Source organism: Schistocerca cancellata, chromosome 7 (assembly GCF_023864275.1).
Source record: "Schistocerca cancellata isolate TAMUIC-IGC-003103 chromosome 7, iqSchCanc2.1, whole genome shotgun sequence".
Lineage (NCBI taxonomy): Eukaryota > Metazoa > Arthropoda > Insecta > Orthoptera > Acrididae > Schistocerca > Schistocerca cancellata.
The window spans coordinates 237,023,009-237,040,649 of record NC_064632.1 but is presented as its reverse complement, the minus strand read 5'-3'; positions in this window follow the sequence as shown (position 1 = coordinate 237,040,649).

Below are 17,641 nucleotides of genomic sequence, written 5' to 3'. Positions count from 1 at the left end.
GGGATCTGACATTCCACGCTCCGATCCGTAGGACGCCAGTTTTCTTTCTCCTGATAACGACATCCTCTTGAGTAGTCCCCGCCCGGAGATCCGAATGGGGGACTATTTTACCTTCGGAATATTTTACCCAAGAGGACGCCATCATCATTTAATCATACAGTAAAGCTGCATGCCCTCGGGAAAAATTACGGCCGTAGTTTCCCCTTGCTTTCAGCCGTTCGCAGTACCAGCACAGCAATGCCGTTTTGGTTATTGTTACAAGGCCAGATCAGTCAATCATCCAGACTGTTGCCCTTCCAACTACTGAAAAGGCTGCTGCCCCTCTTCAGGAACCACACGTTTGTCTGGCCTCTCAACAGATACCCCTCCGTTGTGGTTGTACCTACGGTACGGCCATCTGTATCGCTGAGGCACGCAAGCCTCCCCACCAACGGCAAGGTCCATGGTTCATGGGGGGAAAAAAAAATTATCATCTTAATAATAAAAACTTTTTTGTATAGAAGGAATTATACTTTAATTGTTTGTAACAGCTCTTTGATATGTTTACCTTTTTATATTCGATACAGTGATAGTACCTGTTATTTTTACAAAAACTACAGTAACGAGCAAAACATAGTAATGCCATGACTATTATTTACGCCACCTGTGTAATCAATACGGGAACCATAAATCGCTTATGATAAAAAACTGTCGTTTTAGTGATACCTATATCTGCAGTTCTTTTTATATACTTGATGTAAGTGCATGAACACACTACGGCACGCAACGCGTTGTGAGTATTTGATAAATTCTTTATTTGTGACTGAAGCCGGACCTTCACTCTATTAGTAAGACGATTTCAGGGTTTCTGCTCTTGCGGCGCCTTTTCTGTTGTGCTTAAAAGCTTGCGCCATGTAATGTTTTATAGGAGATACTGTTTTTATTTTATTTTGGAAGTGATTGCCATCTTTAAACTTGTATCAATAATGTTTAAAGTAATTTAGTGTTGTAAAAAGAGGAACATTGAATAGTAACATCTAACAATATCGAGCTGATCGGGATAGATCAGAATACTAACTCAGTTGGCGATAATGGGAGTGTGAATCAAGCGTACCCGCCCTAAAGGAACAATCGCAGCATTCGCCCTGAATGGGTCGTGGACGTCATGAAAAACCAAATTCAGCGTAGTCACGCAAGAAAAGGAATCTCGCTCGTCAACCGACTTAACCATTGGGCCACTAGACTCGATGTGTTCATTGGTTGGTCGTCTAGAGAAAGTCACCAGCCGATAGGAATATGGAGGACAACAGAAAAACGAGAAATGAGCTGTACATATAGGACAAGAAATGTGAACTGTTTTAATCTGAAGGAAGTCGCATTCTAGGGAATACTGTTTCTTGCGATTGATGCTAACTGTCGTAACCGACTAAAAATTCCTTGAAGTTGGCACCGACATAGCGTGAGTTGATCAGTGTTGTAGGTAACACCAAAGAATCGTTTCCATATTTTATTATTTCCCCGGAAGGCGACACAATTCACTGCTTCTGACACCAGTACACGAAACTTTAAGAGCATATAAAAATGCGCTAGCCTAAACACGATTTCGTCCCCGTTGAGTTTTTTGTTTGGTTGGGTAATTTATTTGCCTCGTTTCCCCAGTGGGGGCTGAAGAGTTTTTTTTTTTTTCCTCCTCTTGGGTGGCAGACCCTTCGCTTGGAAGCAGCACCCCCTTGCATTGCCCAGCGGTTAGCGGCTCTTCGCCTGCCTATAGGCAGGGGACAAAAAAAATAGCGGAACGGTTTGACATTAAAGATCAGATCCATAAACAGTCAAATAAACAAGCAAATGAGTAACGAAAGTATGAGAAGTCGCCTCCACAATTTGTTGAACTAAAGTGAAGAAAATGTAATAATGGTGAATTTCGTAGACAGTTTATTGTATAAAAATTTGCTGAGGTATCACTGTGAGAGATGGCTTATTTGTTAAGACACTAGCATCATATTCAAGAGGAGTGGATTACAAAGTGCCATCAAAAGTATGCATGATTACTTTTCCTTCGTTTCCTTAAATCACGTCAGGCAAATGCCAAATTCTTTTAATAAAATTGCTATTATTCCTTGCATTTTCCTCCCGGTGTTTCTCCATGTGAGTTAGAGCTTCATTTTTAACGACTTCGATCTCGACGGGACCACTTTTACGAAGATATCTGACATTTTCTAATGAAAAGAGCGAACATATATTTTTGAATCTCGTATTATCTCAGACCCTTGTTTACCGATCGAGATGGCGTAGTGGTAAGACGCTGGACGCGTCTTCAGGAGAAAATCAGCTGGAATGTCTTTTGGCCGTTCCGTGATTTGCTAAATCTCCGCCGATTCTCGGGGAGGATTTTTTGGTTCTACCTCTATATCTGCCCCTGCAAGCCACCTTATTGTGTGTGACGGATGATAATGTCTGGTACAACTATCTTACACTCCCCCCTCCGCCATTTCTCTGTTTCATTTACGAATTGTGCTTGCGATGGACGATGTCGATAAACTTCCATATGAGACAATGTAATTGGCTAAAAAAGTGGGCAGCCAGAGGCTGGATATGAGCTGTAATTTCTCTGATTATCTCGTCGTGATCACTTCCTGACACATATGTGGGAGGGACTAATTCATCACCCGACTCTACGTGGAATTTCAACAGTAAACCTCCCCACAAGGCCTACCACGGGACTTGGTTGAACATCTCCGTAACGCTCTCACGCTTACTAAGCCATCCCATAACGAAACTCGTCGTACTTTGCTTGATCTTTCTCATCTCTTCTTTGAATCCCACCTGGTAAGGGTCGCAGAGTGAAGAGCAATACTCAGGTTTGAAGAAGACAGATACTAACAGGTGTAATTTTATTTAATAATTTTATTTAACTACCAGGACAGTTGTCGTTAGAGGTGAGGTGTCAAGGGTCTACAACTACCGAGAAATTTTAGAAGTCGACAGAAACCAATTGGATGCAGTGGGCCCTACGACTAGATGACTTACCGAATTTCGTGTATAGGGGCCTGAAGAAGGTGCAAATGAAGCACCGAAACTGGTCGCTAAATAAAAATATTAAATAAAATTATGGCTGTTGGTACCTATTTTCTTCAAGTGATCGACCAGTCACAGTTCCATTTCACGACACAATATGAAATTACAGATACTCAAGTTCCGCCCTTCTTCTAGTGTTTTGTAAGCCACTTATTTCTTGGGTGAATTCTTCAGCGAATCTCAGTCCGATATCGGAACAGCAGAGGGTGCACGTTTTTGAAGGATTTTTCTATTCCATGTGCACGTACTGACTGCATGGCTCTATGCATGGTGTTATTAATCTAATTTCATCTGCGATATGTCGGGGGATAACTTATATTCACGGGTTCCAGCCTGGAAACTGCTTCCTAAAACTTTCCAAGTAGGTTTTCGCGAGTTGTTGGACATTTTCTTCGTCTGAAACTTTAAGATTTTCTAGTATCTTCTTCTGTCTGCCAAACATCCCCATAGTCATTCTTGCTGCTCTTCTTTGTATGCGCTTCATGTCCTGTGTTAGACCAGTCATACAGGGATACCACACACTTGAGCAGTATCGCAGAACAGGTCTCCATTTGTCTTCTTTGTGAAACAGCAGATCTAAGGGTGCGAGCGGTGAACTGAAGCCCGCAATTATTTTCACAGCGGTACTTCGTGATTGCACCTGATTTCTCAACGCACTGATTCTGCCAGCTATTTCTGCGACGTATTTGACCCCATTGTAACTCATTAAGCCTATAAACACGTTACGTGAAGTGCACAACTTTGGAATTATCTACAGCAAAAATTCTTTGCCAGTGTTTGCACCAGTTTGTTATTTTAGCTAGATCTAAATGGCTGTTGACGACTAGTTCTGTCAGTTAACGCTTCCTCGTCGATAATTGTAACGTCTTCAAAAAGAGTATGATGTTAACTGAAACCATCCGCCAAGCTGTTAGCTTACTGTAACGATAAAATGACAAGTCAGCTGGAAATTCAAAAACTTGTAAAGTAACAATTTCGCCGCGAAAGGCTTTAGGACCACAGCCAAACACAACACAGATACAAGGAGGGGGATAGGAAGGGGGGGGGGGACCTGGGAGAGGAGGGGCTGGTGGTCGCGTTGTTGTTGTTCCCCCCCCCCCGCGCCTGCAAAAAAAAAACGCAAATTTCAATAGTACCGTTCATATACACTGCCGGGAAAAAATAGTACATCTGGAAAGACGACATCGCTTTTCATCCAAAAACGGCTTATGCGACGGCGATAATAGTAATGATTTCACGTCGTCCGCCAACAGACAGCGTAGTAGGATAGCTGTCCGTGCGCCATCTGTGTGTAGCCTTTATCAGGGAATGCTCAGAGCCAGAAGGCACACTGTCGTGCAGACGTGTGAAGTAGGCAAGGAACCATGCCACGGAGATGCACACGTCCTGCCTACAGCCAAATGAAATGGGTCAAATTGTGGCCTTCTGAGTGGCGGAGAATTGCCACACAAGTAGTGCAAGCCTCGTCAGTTGTGCAACGATGCTATTACCTTTGATCGCGTGAACATTCTGACACTCGTAGACGATGTTCTGCACATCCATGCAGCGCGGACTCCCTCAGGATTATCGTATTGTAAGGGCAGCAGTGGCAGATCGTACAGCTACCACAGCACAGATAAGAGGGCCTGTGAGCCAAGACGTGTCAACGCAAACTGTTGCGAACCAGTTATTAGCAGTGGGACGACGGGGACACACACCTCTAATCCGTCTTCCACTGACGCCACAGTATCGACGTGCGCGGCTCGACTGGTACCGTCAGAGGATGGTTTTGGAAGACGGACTGGCGCGACTTGGTATCAGAATGAAGCTTTCGCTACATGCAGAATGTTGTTAGACCCGTTCTTTTACCGTTCTTGCTACGGGAAGTTGTGTTGTTCCAACAGGACAATACTCGCCCACACATTTCTCCCGTAACTTAACGTGTTCTCCAAGACGTGCAGCAACTTTCCTGGTCAGCACGATCTTCAGACTTGTCTCCAACCGAGCACGTGTGGGGGGTATGATGGAACGAGAAGCGACTCATGCGGTTCGTCAACCAACATTCTTACAGAACTACGTGATCAGATCGAGCTGGCGTGGCATAACGTATCCCAGGACAGTATTCACCATCTTGGATGCCAGATGCCAGAGTCAGCACCTGCACGTACTAACATAAATGTTTCAGCGTGGCTTGATACCCAGTACCTCAGAACCGCTTGTGCTATTGATCTGTATATGTAGTCATTTCATGCACTTCATATGCACTGTTCCAACAATAAATCTTGAGAGCATTGGAAACTTACAAAAACTAGAAAATAAAGTAGCATGAAAATGACAAGGAACTCAGAAATTACAAGCTACATTTAACAAAAAATACTTTTCAGTTGCTTGTGTGCGGGACTATCCACGTGGATGGGCTTACGACCTGACAGTAAAATTCTAGCTAGGTAAAGACGGACATTCCCAAGCTGACAGCACCTGCTGTCAACAAGAAGTCGGACTCGGTTCATAAGTCCCCAGGTACAACCGACAAAGCCACAGAATGTTGCGTAAGGGGGTACAGGAAGGGGAAAACCCACTACTGAGAGGAAAGAAATAACGGAAAGACTGTTATGCGAAAAGTAGGCGAGATCATATGAAAGTAACAGCACTCCACTCATTTAGACACTCATATAGTCTTCAGACCAGTATTCACAGTCGTAGTGCTTAGTGTAGGCCGAGTGCACACATGGAGAGTGTACATATCGATTCTGTATTGTACTAGCTGACAAACCCGGCATTACCCGGCTACTCATTTTGACAATTTTCTATTAGAATTGAAAACAAAAAATCGTTTCCATGTGTCCGCGACAACACCTTTGAAATTATGGAACAGTCGTAGAAAGAAATATCCACTAGGTGCAAATATATAACAAATATTTAACTACTGAGCGCATCTGCTTCGCCTGTCTACAACAGGTTTCTGTAAATGTCTCTATTGCAACGCCTCTTCATAGTTGTATAGGCGGCAATTGTTTTCGCCTACAACAGTTTGAGCTTCACAGTTGAAAGCTATCAAAAGTGCAGCCTCTTTCAGGGATTTCCTTAACTTGCCCAGAGGAGTGTCCTAGTAGTAAACAATAATGGTATTTAAACTTCATACATGATGTGGAAGTTTTCATGCATCTCAGTGTTTGTGACGTCATATGTTCTGAACTATCTTCGGACAACGTTATATTTGTACAGGTACATTCAGCTGCATATGTACACTCCTGGAAATTGAAATAAGAACACCGTGAATTCATTGTCCCAGGAAGGGGAAACTTTATTGACACATTCCTGGGGTCAGATACATCACATGATCACACTGACAGAACCACAGGCACATAGACACAGGCAACAGAGCATGCACAATGTCGGCACTAGTACAGTGTATATCCACCTTTCGCAGCAATGCAGGCTGCTATTCTCCCATGGAGACGATCGTAGAGATGCTGGATGTAGTCCTGTGGAACGGCTTGCCATGCCATTTCCACCTGGCGCCTCAGTTGGACCAGCGTTCGTGCTGGACGTGCAGATTGCGTGAGACGACGCTTCATCCAGTCCCAAACATGCTCAATGGGGGACAGATCCGGAGATCTTGCTGGCCAGGGTAGTTGACTTACACCTTCTAGAGCACGTTGGGTGGCACGGGATACATGCGGACGTGCATTGTCCTGTTGGAACAGCAAGTTCCCTTGCCGGTCTAGGAATGGTAGAACGATGAGTTCGATGACGGTTTGGATGTACCGTGCACTATTCAGTGTCCCCTCGACGATCACTAGTGGTGTACGGCCAGTGTAGGAGATCGCTCCCCACACCATGATGCCGGGTGTTGGCCCTGTGTGCCTCGGTCGTATGCAGTCCTGATTGTGGCGCTCACCTGCACGGCGCCAAACACGCATACGACCATCATTGGCACCAAGGCAGAAGCGACTCTCATCGCTGAAGACGACACGTCTCCATTCGTCCCTCCATTCACGCCTGTCGCGACACCACTGGAGGCGGGCTGCACGATGTTGGGGCGTGAGAGGAAGACGGCCTAACGGTGTGCGGGACCGTAGCCCAGCTTCATGGAGACGGTTGCGAATGGTCCTCGCCGATACCCCAGGAGCAACAGTGTCCCTAATTTGCTGGGAAGTGGCGGTGCGGTCCCCTACGGCACTGCGTAGGATCCTACGGTCTTGGCGTGCATCCGTGCGTCGCTGCGGTCCGGTCCCAGGTCGACGGGCACGTGCACCTTCCGCCGACCACTGGCGACAACATCGATGTACTGTGGAGACCTCACGCCCCACGTGTTGAGCAATTCGGCGGTACGTCCACCCGGCCTCCCGCATGCCCACTATACGCCCTCGCTCAAAGTCCGTCAACTGCACATACGGTTCACGTCCACGCTGTCGCGGCATGCTACCAGTGTTAAAGACTGCGATGGAGCTCCGTATGCCACGGCAAACTGGCTGACACTGACGGCGGCGGAGCACAAATGCTGCGCAGCTAGCGCCATTCGACGGCCAACACCGCGGTTCCTGGTGTGTCCGCTGTGCCGTGCGTGTGATCATTGCTTGTGCAGCCCTCTCGCAGTGTCCGGAGCAAGTATGGTGGGTCTGACACACCGGTGTCAATGTGTTCTTTTTTCCATTTCCAGGAGTGTAGATACTATTTCCAATATGGATTGCGAATAGAGTTACTGGCAAAGCAATGCTGAAATTTTTAACGCATCTGAGTGTTTACGACGTCTTATCTCGTGAACCATGTCTTTTACAATGGTACGATATTTTTGGTGTATTTAGCGGCATGTGTGGATAGTGTCTGCGAAATTGATTGCGAACAGAGTTAGTAGCAAAGGAATTACAAATTTAAAAGTCATCCATGATGCAGCAGTTTCTGACACATCTCATTGTTTATAACGTCATATCTCCTGAAGTGTGTCGTACTGTGATATAATTTTACACTTTTGTTCAGTGGTATATGTACGTACTGTCCGTAACATGTCAAAAATATGGTGAGTAGTAAAGAAGTAATAAATTATAACGTCATGCCTCATGCGGTACTTTTACTGCAGGAACAGCGGAAAAGAAGCAATCGATAAATTTTTTTCCTTGTAGTGATTGCCAGCGAGAAAAAAATCGTAAAGATTTGAAATTATGTGTAAAGTTCGTTACGAGTCGCTAATTGCTCTTATTCTGAAATACGGGACGAATGAAGTCTGGGAATTCACATATCCCGAGCTAAGCTTCTTTTTGATCCCCACCCCTTTGATTGGTAGGTGGCAGGGGGTGCAATATTGGCTTTCCCGCGCAGACTGCTGGCGGAACGGTGTGACGTCATTAGGAATAGGGGTATCGAGAACACTACAAGTGCGTTGTTAATAATAGCGAATTCCCATCCCCCTCTGTTAAAATAAATAGAATTCAGTCGCGTCTTACCTACTCTTATCGCTGGCCGTTTTGTAGTACTATGAGCAAAAGCAGAAAACATTGTGCCATTACTGAATGCAAAAATACTTCACATAAAACTGCGGATGTCGTTTTCGATTTCCGAAAGATAGAGCTGACCTTGTTAATGTGAATAATGCAGGGATCTGAAGAAAGAAACAGATTAAAATCTGAAAAACAAGTGCTGAGGGGCCCGCAGCTCGTGGTCGTGCGGTAGCGTTCTCGCTTCCCGCGCCCGGGTTCCCGGGTTCGATTCCCGGCGGGGTCAGGGATTTTCTCTGCCTCGTGATGGCTGGGTGTTGTGTGATGTCCTTAGGTTAATTAGGTTTAAGTAGTTCTAAGTTCTAGGGGACTGATGACCAGAGATGTTAAGTCCCATAGTGCTCAGAGCCATTTTTTCAACTGCTGAGGTATGAAAAGCATACTTTGAAAAGAAGTAACAAGGTCCTGAAGCCAAGTGATCGAAGTATGTTGCGGAAATAAATAGGTGTGCTTCCTCTGGAATAAAACAATAAAATTAGATACTATAAATAGAATTTTATCTCGATGTTTCTCACCAGGCAAGTTTCGAACCTGTCATAAATAAAAAGTGAGTGAAGTGGGCTCCGAAAGATATCACATCTTAAGACCCTTCTCACCCAAAGCGTCTACTTACTTCCAGAAAAAGAACTACCATTTTCCTTGCCGGTTAACACTTCAGAAAAGGAGCAAACAATTCAAGTGTAGACCTGGTACTCTGAAAGAAGTGCTGTATCTTACGAAAGCTGTGATAGAACACACTAAAACGCTTCATTTAGGTTTGTTCTAACATGCATTGTGGGAAAAAGCAATGTCTGCTGCCATTCCAGAAGGGTTTAATAGCTTCAATGAACACTCTCTTTTGACTTTACAGTGACATAAAAATATGGGAGCTTCGTAATTCTTAACTTCCAGGCTAAACCAAAACTCTTTGGAGAATTTTTTCCGAAATTCGTTGCCTGAGTGCATTTTACGACAACCCAACAACGCCTTCCGAAATGAAAAATAGAATGCGGCTTCTAATATTGACTGCAAATACAGAAGACGTCTCGTTGTCGGCAAATACGTCCGTTGTAGAGTGTACTAGAAACTGAACAGAACTTCATAAAGTTTGTCACAACCGTGTTCTTTATTAACGTAACTAGGAATATGGCAGCTGATTTAGAATTACTAATTTCAGTGAGCAAGGACTAGATATGTTGCGGTTTCCTAGTTATGAACCAGCAGTCAGTGGGGACTGCGAATCCCGAGAAGCACAAATATCTTGCGAATTACGTAGCATTTAAATGCAAGCACATTGACAGTCCCTTGTGTTGAGCACCAGAAAAATGTCCTCTGAATTCAGATTGCATCACCGGTAATAACTGGATCTGCGTAACCTCCAAAGGTGGGTTGATTTTTCCTCAAGCTGACAGGTTCAACAAAATAAAGGAGTCTGAAGTAATATTTGCAGTTTTCATGTGATGTAAAAGTTTTCTACAGTAACCGCAAAGTTTCCCGATATGCACCACTAACTGGTTTCTCTCACAGCCGTGTTCTTTATTAACATAACTAGTAATATGGCAGCTGATTTAGACCTTTCGCTAGAATAAGCCTATAAGGCATCAGCAGCCAAAAGCTGAAACAGAAAAAAAGAACTGGTCGCAAAGAGAAATCTTGAGTGGGTTGTGTCGTCATCAAACTGAGATACAGTGAGTATTTATTACCGCAGTAACATGCTCAAGATCTTAGTATTAATTCCTTGACGGTGGCTGATATTATAACATAAAAGTGTTAATGTCTTATAATTTTAGATGTAAGCGATGCTTAATTATGCGCGTCAACACTTAACAACAAACAGCACATGAGGCTGGTGTTGAGTTCTCACGTTAGTATTCCCGATGACAGTATACGCATTAACCAATAACAGCGCGTGAAATCCCTTCGACCACGGCGTAATAGCCGGGATATATTTTATTAATTGTGAAAATTCCGGCCGTGAAAGTTTACATTTTACAAAAGCAGCTAGACACCCCGGAATGGCCTACCTGACTATTTCTAGTTGCCTTTGGTAGGTGGTTCTTACCCCCACAGCGATTGTGCGTATTAAAGAGAAATATAGGCTATGTCCGCCCGATGTTCATTAGAGGATCGTGTAGAAATTTGAAGTAAATCTACCTAAAACTTTTAGAGATTTTCGGTGATAACTTCCCTCCTTTATGTATATTACGTACGTTTATGTTTCAAGTCAGATTACGAAATCTTATGTAGACAGTGATCTTCCTCTTGTCGCGAAGGTAAAGTGTGCAAAATTCCATCAAGATCGGAAAAAACTGAAGAATTGTATGAGTTACAAATAAACAAACGTTCAAACGGATACACATGCGGTCGCAGGTTCGAATCCTGCCTCGGGCATGGATGTGTGTGATTTCCTTAGGTTAGTTAGGTTTAAGTAGTTCTAAGTTCTAGGGGACTGATGACCTAAGATGTTAAGTCCCATAGTGCTCAGAGCCATTTGAACCATTTTTTTGGATACACATGTTTATCTCAAATCTTCATACAAATTCTTTTCGGGTGCTATATTTCTCTGAATTGAAATTTCTTGGATGTTATGCTGAAGCGATGTACTAAGCGCTGATTTAAAAAAAATTATTATCCTAGTAAAACGTATTATTATCATTAAAATCATAAGCGTATTTGGCACGTTACAAGTGTGCATGACTGCAAATATTTTTTTGGGGGGGGTGGGGGGTGGGGGGGGGGGGGGAGAGTGTAACATACCGTTACCATTCCGAAACCAAACAGGATACCCGCTTCATCACTGCAAAATAAATATTGACTTATCCTAGGTAGCAGAGTTCACCGTTGGCGCGCCCAAAGGTAGTTACGGGCGAGTAAGTTGCATTACGGTCTGAGCCCCGCGAGTTGTACGTAGCGAGCATCGAGCGTGCAAACAGGCGGCTGCGATCAGCTGGTAGTGCCGAGCGCGACGCAGGCAGCGCGGCGTTTCGCGACGCCCCATTGGCCGGAGGCGGAATGCACGGCTCGCCATTGGCGCGGGCGCTTTCCCTCCTCGAGGTCTTTTTTGCCGCCCGGCCGCGCCGGCCGAGGCGCCTCGCTGGAAGATCGCACACTGTTCTCAGCGCGTGCGTTGTGCGCGTGTGGCAGGCGGCGCGACCGTGCGTGAGCGTGATCGCGAGCGAGTGCGTGCTGACCGCGCGTCCGGATAAGATAGCGCCGGCCCGGCGCCTTCTCCGACGCCTCGCTTCTCGGAACGCGTCCCGCGCCTCGGACATCGCGCTGCATCTGTCCATGTTACCAGCAGAGAATGTGACAAGTGTGACGTTCGTACCTAATAGCCAGTGTGAAATCTGTTGTTGCGTATAGTAATTTTGTAAGAATCGTCATCACTTGAACAATAGTGCTGTCGTGCGGCTGTCTTCAACATGGGTTCCCTGCTTAGCTAGCAAGAAATCCTCTAGTGATTGTCTGTTGTCTGTTACGTTCTGCGGGACGACAAAATCTGCCGCAGATCTACAGGGACAGCTGGATGTTATGTATGAGAATGTATACAATCACCGCCTATGTAGAGTGACTGTTCTAAGCAATTATTATTTCTTGCACTGAAAACGGCGCGACTTGGTCCTATTTTCGTATCAGATCTAGAGGTCTGGTACTGGAGAGACATTGCAGCAGTAGCAATATCCGATCTTCTACCGCAGATCAGAAAACTTCGCTCTGTTTCTGCGAATACAACAGCACTCACCCCAGAACTCGAGCGCAGCCTGAGTGAAGTGCTTACACGGGTAACGAACTGCCCTCCAATGCGCAACGTCTGATACTCTCACATAATAAGTCAATTAAGTGTTTAATTGTCGCACCACTTTGTACTAAATTGGGCTAGGGATCATTACAACCTGCAGGCAGGTGATACGATTTTACCGATCGTTTCTGATCCGTTGAGTGCAATCAGCAACTGAAGTCCACGACATACTGGGTAAATAGTTGAAACCCGCTGAGGCTCTCTCGCTAGAGTAAGTCCTTGCGTGTGTACGGCGCCACGGCTCACACGCGCGTGGGACGCGCCATTCGTCTTCCCGAGCAAACGTCAGGCCGGCTGCGCGTGTGCGCTGCGCTCTTGTTTTTGTGGGTGATTCCCCTCCTCCTTCCCCCCCCCTCCGCCCCCCGCCGCTGCACTCCTCTCCGTTCTCCTCTCGCTGCGACCCCTCGCCAGCGACGACACCGCGGCTAAATTCTCCGCGCATTAATGTCAATTTGAGGCTACCACTTAAATAACAGAAGTGAGGTCTTCATTATCTGCCCACATGGTCCGAGAACAACATAGTTTGCCGTTTTTACTGCTTTCGCTGGTGACGGCAAACAGAAGTCTGAACGACCGCACGTCTCACCGCCGAGTCGTAGCTACTCTGCGCGGTGAATAACGTAGAGAGAGACAGAGAGCGAATTAATTTCAGTTTCACTGTTGCTATGCATCAGAAGGCACAGAAAACGCTGGATACTTTTTAGACTTGTCACGAAATATCTGTGTGTTTGAGACAGCAAGTCATTGATTACCACCCATTCAGCAGTTTATGTCAGTATGATCTTTGACATTTTTAACTGTCTTGGCGTTGTGATTTTTCGACACGGTCTGGAAGTGACACTGGCCTAGTCGTGACATACTGTGTTGCAAATTACCTTTGTAAATATACTTCCGCGTTGCTGAGCCTCTTAAACGGCAGGTGCGTGTTACCTGCATGTTTCAGTAGTTCTGTTTTATGCCACATAGGCAACTGTCAGCGTAATTTACATCCGAAGCCTTGTGATACTTGCGACCCATTACTGCTGTGACATCGCAGAGTCCCGAGCTTGCCGGCTGCTGCACGTGCGCCTGCTCCTTCAGCAGCCGTTGTCAGTCGCTGCTACTTGCCGGCGGCTGCCACAGCCGCTGCGTTTGTTTGGAGAGTACGCCGGCTTTTCAGCGCACAGTGCCCATAAGCGGCGTCAGGGAAACGAGCGAAGCCGACGACGCGCTCACGTCAACAGCAGCGGGCGATCAAAAGAGCTGGCGGTGCCGCCCGCCGTACACTATCACAGCAAACAGTTGTGTTTCTCTCGGGCCTCCACTCCACCTCACCTCTTCTCCTGCTGCAAAAGGGCTGTTGGCGCGCCGCTGATCTGATGGTTAACTCATTTATTGGTGCATATCCCGACTACAGTGGTCTTCCGTACACACTATACAAAGTGCAAAGTAAAATAATGTAGTGCTTCTCTAATCAGCTGCCACTTAAATAGCATGAGGACGTATGTGCGACTGTCATTAGATCTGAGTTGGAGTTTTTATCACCGTGTTCTAATTGAATGCTCGAAAACAAAAAACACTGTGTGACGGACTTTGGAACGAATCATTTGGACTCCATCGCGACGACGAAGAAAAATTTTGCCAAAGAGACGGTGTTACGGTAGATCGCTGCGAAAGAAATACTGACAATGTAGAAAAGTAGTGAAAATAAAAAAGTTATACAATAAATCTCAACTGTCCTGAAGACTATGAAAAGACACGAACGAAAGATGACAAGAATTTGAGGTATTGAACAGTCATTCTCTGTTATAGCACCGCGAAATTTCTTTTATAGTAATGTGCTCACAGGTGTTTGTGTTACCAGCGCAAGCGCGCTGAAGTACGTAAAACTTGTGTACTTCCTATATTATCTTCAACGCGTTATTCCTCTAGAACACACTTAGGTAAGTACGAAGTATTTCACATTCGACGTATTTACGAGGAATAAACAGTAGGAATCTTTTAAGTGCTTCGAGTGTGCTCCTTTAAAGAAAGGCTCTGAAGTTCGATATAGTGCCAAAAAACACGAGAGGTCAACTTCTTCTAGCGCGAGAGATGTCTCTGCAGGCATTAGTGCTAATTTGGAACAATCGAGGTCAGTAAGTGACTGTGCCCGGAAAGAGCGGAGTACCTTGCATCACGGCGACGACTTGAGCACCATGGTGACGTTCATCCCGTGCTGCCCCAGCCTCGGACTTCGACTGGGCGACGCCACCCTCACCGCACCCCAGGTATAGTGCCGGCTGTTCACCATTCTCCTTATACGCATGCACTCTTGCTCAAACCCGTTTTGCTGGGTTTTTTCCTGTAGCAGGCGCAGTTAAAGCATGGGAGGAATTGCACCGTACATGTGGCAAATCTATTCTTGAATCATGCCGTCACTGTAAGCTATAACAAGATACGGAAGAGAGTTTCCGAAAATGTTGCTTGTCTGGCCTGGTTCGACTCCTCGCTCTGGGGCACGTTTTGATATACCAGAAAGTTTAACCTCTACTTCATAATGACATAAACCAGTCATACTTAAACGGCAGGAGGTTGCTTTTCGATCGCTCTGAGAAACACCGACCCAGGTAACTTTCGCTTATATTTCGAACAACTGTTCTCGTCTTCCTTCCGTAATCCGCAAACTTAAAAATTTGTTTCATACAATATTTTATTATATTCGTGTCAGATTTACAATACCACACAGGTTGCAGGCAACTAGTTGCAAGACACTGGACTCTCATTCGGGAGGACGACGGTTCAATCCCGCGTCCGGCCATCCTGATTTAGGTTTTCCGTGATTTCCCTAAATCACTCCAGGTCAATGCCGGGATGGTTCCTCTGAAAGGGCACGGCCGACTTCCTTCTCCATCCTTCCCTAATCCGATGAGACCGATGACGACGCTGTCTGGTCTCCTTCCCCAAACCAACCAACCAACTAGTTGCAGCCTGTCGATTCATAGTACGATCTACTTTGCCAGTACCAATTTGAAACTGTACTTCACGAGGAGCACAGAATTGGTAGTAAATCTGCTGAACGAATTACAAAATGCAGTATCTGTTGTGATATCCACTAGCTTCTTTGCTGTAGGCATTCGTACGTTAAGACAGTTTTCAGTTGTGACTAATTTCCTTAGTGAAATAAAACTACGCGTATCCAAACGGAGAGTGAACTGCTGTAGAGCGTACTCGTTAGAGGCCCATAATCAGCAACCGCATTTCCCTGCAATCTATTAAGGTAACACCAGATATTTATGCGATCTTTATGAAAATACTCTCCCGGATCCAATTTCATCGCCCGTAGATAATGTACTGGTAATGTGAAATATGCGTTCTGTAATAGGTAGTTAAGTAAAGTCAATAATTATATTATACCATTCTTCTCAGTAGATAGTCGGCAGCTGTTATATCAGCATCAGTTGCCGGCAGGATAATGAGGTGCCTATCTCTCTTATTTACGCATCGTTCTCTCCATTCCAACATAATTGCGCTTCGATGTATCACACTGTCTTATATTTTCTATGGCATTACTGATGGACGCAATGTCGGTTCTGTAATGCATGGGACGTAAAACTGAAGAACACCAGTTGGGTGTTGTACCAAAATGCTTTCTGTGTACAATCTGATTATTGTGTAGCAATATATTTGGACAAAATGTAATAATATATGCAGTAACGTTACTGCGAGCTGTACGCGCTGGATCGCCGTCTACATACAGCATAAGCAGCAAGACCTCTAGACTGTGTTTCCTGCGTTCTCGCAGAACACAGTAGCATAAAATAGATCAATATCGATGTTATAAAACCACCTGAAAGCAAAGGCCCAGTTGACATATGTGATAGCTATCGGGACCTACAAGGAGGATATACACCTAAATGGACAGTAAAAATCTAGGGAAATATTCTATTTCGGCAGGCAATAACTCTTTGGTAAATCATCTGTCACAGTGTCGTTTACTGTGCGACGTCGTAGTGCTGCTTTAATGGGAGACGGAACAAGCCTTGTTCGTTAGGCGTAACATAATATCGTGCCGGAAAGTCTTTCCATAATTTGTCAGGGAAAAGGATCGCCATAGCATAGCTTCACATACTGATAAGATATACCTGTCTGTAGCACACTATTTCATTAAAACAGCCACGATTGCCTTGATACATTGCTTGTGGTGTAAGACAGAGTCAGAGTTCAGAAAATCAAGCTATGAATAAAAGTGTTGAAAGTTTCTTTCAACATTTAGCCATCTCTTTCCCCGATCTTCACATAGTGCTTCTGATGTTCCGTTTTATCACTGCGCAAATTATATTTCAACCTGTACATTTAATGAGTCTTGATTCAATATATATTTAGAGTAATTCTCTCAGAAGTTCGTTTTAGACCCATTGTTATTTTTCTATAGATACTGAGAAATTTACAACGACATTAGTAATAAATGGATTTGTTCACTGGGGAAAACTGACGGCAATATGCATAGGACTTGATCAGTCCTCAGTTAATTCAATCTGTTGTTTCCCGAACAGTCATTTCGTATGTCGACTTCTTGCAAATAAGTTTCACTACTATTGGAACAAAAGGAAGCGCTGCAGAGGTCAAGACTATGGTATCGTATCCCAGAGAAGCGAGGTTCAAATCTCTATATGACCAGTCTCATTAGGTTTCCCTATTACTTCCAACTATTGGCAAGATGGTTCCTTCAAGAGACGCAGTCTCTCTCTCTCTTTCCCCCCGCCCTCGCTTTTCCTTCTCTCTCTCCCTACCTCCCTACCCCTATCCTGATCCGAACTACCTTTGTGATTTATTGAATTCGATCTCCCTTCCTTGATCAAATACATAACGGCACAGCAGCACATGTGTCCGTAAGCGAGCAGAGAAAATGCTATGAATAACACAGTACGATTCGGACTTGGAAAACAGACCACCTAAAAATATGTTAGTGCAAAAAGAAAGATTAGAGATCAACATTCCGTCGACAACGAAGTATAGAGTCAAAGTAAAGTCGGATCTGGGAAAGATGGGAAAGTCGATCGGCCGTACCCTTCAAATGAAGCATCATAGCATTTGCCTTAAGCGATTTAGCAAATCACAGAAAATCTAAATCTTTATAGCCAAACGGGTGTTTGACTGGTGTCCTCGCGAATTCGACAGCGTAACAGTGTTACTGTAATCTGCGACGGATCGTTGTCCATCAAGGAAGCTCTCCTATAAAATACGGCAGGCTCTTGTCACGATGGCGCTGTTCCGCTTTACTCCATACATAGTGCCTGCTTATTTTATGATGGAAGAGAGGTCACTGACTTGTTTTTAATCCTTATTTATTAAAGCGTGATTCTCTACCTCACTG